At 36.7% G+C, this 5,076-nt stretch overlaps 1 pseudogene; it reads right to left on the reverse strand.

Moving 5' to 3' along the window:
- Positions 1 to 3,782: 3,782 nt before the first annotated feature.
- On the reverse strand, positions 3,783 to 4,190 carry LOC112611143 (annotated as a pseudogene).
- Positions 4,191 to 5,076: the final 886 nt, after the last annotated feature.

Here is a 5,076-nt window from a genome sequence, read left to right on the forward strand (position 1 = left end):
CTCTACGCAAATAAACTAGAAAATCTAGAAGAAATGGATAATTTCCTGGACACTTACACTCTTCCTTTTTTTTTTTTTTTTTTTTTTTCAGACGGAGTTTGCTCTTGTTGCCCAGACTGGAGTGCAGTGGCATGATGTCCACTCACAAAAACCCCTCCACCTCCTGGGTTCAAGCGATTCTCTTGCCTCAGCCTCCCATATAGCTGGGATTACAGGTGCATGCTGCCACATCCGGCTAATTTTGTATTTTTAGTAGAGATGGGGTTTCTCCATGTTGGTCAGGCTGGTCTCGAACTCCTGACCTCAGGTGATCTGCCCGCTTTGGCCTCCCAAAGTGCTGGAATTACAGGCGTGAACCACTGCGCCCAACCGAGACTCTTTCTTAAATAAGGTATGAGAGGCTTGCAGTTCTTTGAACTGTAATATAGTTGTTCATTACCTTTTCTTATCCGTCTTTTGATGTCAGCACTTGTCTGTAGTTATAGCCCCTGTTTATTTCTGATATTACTAATTTGTAAGCTTTTTATTTTATTTCTCATGAACGGTGCTAGATATTTTCAATTTTATTGAAGTTTTCAAAAATCCAGATTTTTGTTTCACTGATTTTATGTATTACTTTTCTGTTTTTTATTTCATTTATGTCTGTTCTTTCTTTTATTGTTTCCTTCCTTCTGCTTGCTCATGGCTTATTTTGCTCTTCTTTTTCTAGGTTCGTGAGATAGGAGTTTAGATTATTTATTGGAGATATTTTCTATTTTCTAATGTAAGCATTTAATACTATCAATTTTCCTCTCAGCACTGCTTAAATTGTGTCTCATCAATTTGGATATGTTGTATTTTTAGTTTATTTTACTTAATTTGATGCATATAATTTCTTAAAAGCATGTTGTTTATTTTCAAGTGTTTAGAGATTTTTCTTTCTTTTTTTTTTTTCAATTATTGGTTTGATTTTATGGTGGTTAGAACATGCTCTGTAGGACTATAATTTTTAAATTTGTTGAAGTTTGTTTTATGGCCAAGAATATGACCTGTTTTAGTATATGTTTCATTAATGCTTAAAAGATTATATAGTTTGTTATTATAACATGTAGGGTTCTGTAAATGTCAATTAGATACTGTTGATGGATGGTGTTATTGATTTCCTCTACATTCTTGCTAATTTTTATCTGGTTCTTCTATCTTGAATCCTCCATTACCACTGCCTTGTGATTTAGGAAAAAAAATACCTAATTTCTGAAACTCACTTTTTTTCACATGTAAATGGGTCATAGAATATTAACTTTTCAGGATACTTAAGAAAAGCAAATAAATATAAAATATGTGGCATATACAGAGACTTGAAATAATTATAGACTGTATTATTTTCATCTCTAGGATTTGATAAATAAAGCAATAACTATCCTGAAATGGATGTACTCTCTGATATATTCTCCCAATCTTATTTCTGTAGATAGGACATCACACTCAATTTCTCCCAAAACTTAGTTAAAATACTACTCATAATTACATATTACTGTTTGGAACAATCTTTGTTTGGAACAATCTTTGTTTGGAAGTTCTTTACATTGGCTTTGGTAATGATTTTTTGGATATCACACAAAAAACTCAGACTGCAAAAGCAAAACTAAATTAATAGGACTACATAAAACTAAAAAGCTTCTCCACAGCAAAGGAAATCGTCCACAAAATGAAAAGCATCCTATGGATTTAGAAAAAATATTTGTAAATCACATATACAATAAGAGACTAATACCACAAATTTATAAAGAACTCTTAAAACTCAATAGCAGGAAAACAAATAACCTAGTTAAAAAATGGGCTAAGGATATGAACTGACATTTCTGCAAAGAAGACATAAAAATGGACAGCAGGTTTATGGAAGGCATTTAACCTCATGCATCATAAGGCACATGGAAATTAAAACCAATATAAGCTATTACCTCACACCATTAGGATGGCTATTATCAAAAAGACAAGAGAAGACAAATATTGGCAAGATTGTGGAGAAAAGGGAACCCTCATATGCTGTTGGTGGGAAAGTAGACTGGTACAGCCCTTATGAAAAAGACCATGGAGATTCCTAAAGAGGTTTAAAATAGAACTGCCATATGACGCAGCAATCCTTCTTATGCTTATATATGCAAGGGAAATGAAATCACTATGGTAAAGATATCTGTACTTTTATGTTCATTGCAGCATTAATCATGATAGCCAAGATGCGGAAACAACTTAAATGATCACAGATGGACCAACGGATAAAGAAAATGTGCTATATACAATCAATAAATATTATTCAGCCTTAAAAATGAAGGCAATACTGCCATTTGCCACACTGTGGATAATCTGGAGGACATTATAGGTGAAATAAGTCAGAAACTCAAAGATAATGCATTATCTCACATATATGTGGAATCTGGGAAACAAAGAATTTCAAATATACAGAGATAGACAATAAAACAGTGGTAATCAGTAGTGGAGGTTGGGAGGAAGGGCAGGAAAATGAGGAGATGGAGGTCAAAATAGTAGATATGTAGCATAAATAAGTCTAGAGATCTATTGTGTAACATTGTAACTATGGTTAATACAATTGTATTATGTTAGAGATTTTTGTTAAGTAACTAGATTTGCTGCTCTTGTCACAAAAAAAAGTAGCTATAAGATGACAGCTGTGTTAATTTCTTCACAATAATATTTTACTATCTATATGTATCCAATAACGTTATGCTATAAAGCCCAAATATACACAATAAAATTTATGTTTTAAAAAATATGTTAAATAAAGGCAAAAAAAGAAAAGAAGATAAGATTTAAGAAAATGAGAGATGTAAGTTTTAAACCCTGAGTGACTTTAATGTATCTGGCTTTGGGGAAAGCAAATATTTTCTTTGAGCCTTATTTTCCTCACCTTTCAAGTGCAGAAACTAATACTTGCTCTCAAGGTAGGTGTAAATATCAAGAAAGAATGTGTCATGATATATATCATTTTTTTATCATTGGTAGTTAATTCTCTACACAGTTTTTGCAACATTTTTACTACCAATGAATTTCTTCTGTACCACATTATTGATCCACATTTTGCTGAGAAAAGGATAGTTCTCTTTCCTGCTGCTGAAATGACTGGTCCAATTATTGCTTTACTACTTTCTAGTTGTGAATCCCAAAAATTTGAGACAGGTCTCAGTTAACTGAGGAAGTTGACTTTGCCAAGGTTGAGGACACGTGCCCGTGACACAGCCTCAGGAGTCCTGACAACATGTGCCCAAGGTGGTCAGAGCACAGTTTGGTTTTATACATTCTAGGGAGACGTAAGACAGGAATCAACATATGCAAGATGAACATTGGCTTGATCTGGAAAGACTGGCAACTCAAAGCAAAGGTGGGAGAACTTGAAACGGGTAGGCGACTTCCAGGTCACAGGTAGATAAGAGACAAACGGTTGCATTCTTTGGAGTTTCTGATTAGCCTCCAAAGGAGGCACTCAGATGTGTATTTATGTCAGCGGGCAGAGGGGTGACTTTGAATAGAATGGGAGGCAGGTTGGCCCTAAGCAGTTCCCACCTTGACTTTTCTCTTTAGCTTCATGATTTGGGGGCCCCAAGATTTATTTTCCTTTCACATAGTTTATAATTTTGACATGTTTCTCATACTTCATTTGACCATGTTTCTTCTAACAAATATATTCTATTTTTATTTCATTATTTGGTCTATATTTCACGTCTAAATGATAATTTTTTCAAAACTGACCAAGTGGCTATAACCAATAAATTAGTGATTCTGTCCTCCTATTTTAAGCTATTCTTGAGCACATTCCCCTTCACCTTCAGGTACAGGCTGTGATACACGTGGTGATCAATCTTCTTAGACTCACAGTGTTTTCTGAGCAACCGGAGCAGAATCCTCATTCTCCTCATCCACGTGACCTTCTTTGGCATTCTGGCATTGGCTGTACCCTTCCTCTTACCTATGCCCATGTGCCTGCCCTTCAGGCGGGCCAAGGTGTTTTTCTGGCATCGCGCCCAGGAATGGACCGTCACAGGCTTGCAGTTGATCAGCCCATCTTTGATCAGCTTCTGGATCTGCTGACGGGAGTTGGCACTGGCTATTTCATTGGTCTCACTGGTGTCTAACCAGACCTTCTTCTTGCCACAGTGGAGGACACTAGAGGCGAGCCTCTTCTGAAGCCTGAGCATACTCACGGCTGTGACCACGTATTCTCATGGAACACATCCACAAGCTGAAGGCAGACAAGGCCCTCAAGAAGCTCCTGGCTGACCAGGCTGAGGCCCGCAGGTCTAAGACCAAGGAAGCAGGCAAATGCCATGAAGATCGCCTCCAGGCCAAGAAGGAGGAGATCATCAAGACTTTCTCCAAGGAGGAAGAGACCAATAAATAAAAGCTCCCCCTTTGTCTGTACATACTGGCCTCCGTGATTACATAGATCAGCCATTAAAATAAAACAAGCCTTAAAATAAAAGCTGAAATTGGATCCCTTCCTTACTCCTTATACAAAAATTAATTCAGGATGGATTAGAGACTTAAATCTTAGACCTAAAACCATAAAAACCCTAGTAGAAAACCTAGGCAATACCATTCAGGACATAGGCATGGGCAAGGACTTCATGTCTAAAACACCAAAAGCAATGGCAACAAAAGCCAAAACTGACAAATGGGATCTAATTAAACTAAAGAGCTTCTGCGCTGCAAAAGAAACTACCATCAGAGTGAACACGCAACCTACAGAATGGGAGAAAATTTTTGCAATCTACCCATCTGACAAAGGGCTAATATCCAGAACCTACAAAGAACTCAAACAAATGTACAAGAAAAAAACAAACAACCCCATCAAAAAGTGGGCAAAGGATATGAACAGACACTTCTCAAAAGAAGACATTTATGTAGCCAACAGACACATGAAAAAATGCTCATCATCACTGGCCATCAGAGAAATGCAAATCAAAACCACAATGAGATGCCATCTCACACCAGTTAGAATGGCAGTCATTACAAAGTCAGGAAACAACAGGTGCTGGAGAGGATTTGGAGAAATAGGAACACTTTTACACTGTTGGTGGGACT

Source organism: Theropithecus gelada, chromosome 17, assembly GCF_003255815.1.
Source record: "Theropithecus gelada isolate Dixy chromosome 17, Tgel_1.0, whole genome shotgun sequence".
Taxonomy (NCBI): Eukaryota; Metazoa; Chordata; class Mammalia; order Primates; family Cercopithecidae; genus Theropithecus; species Theropithecus gelada.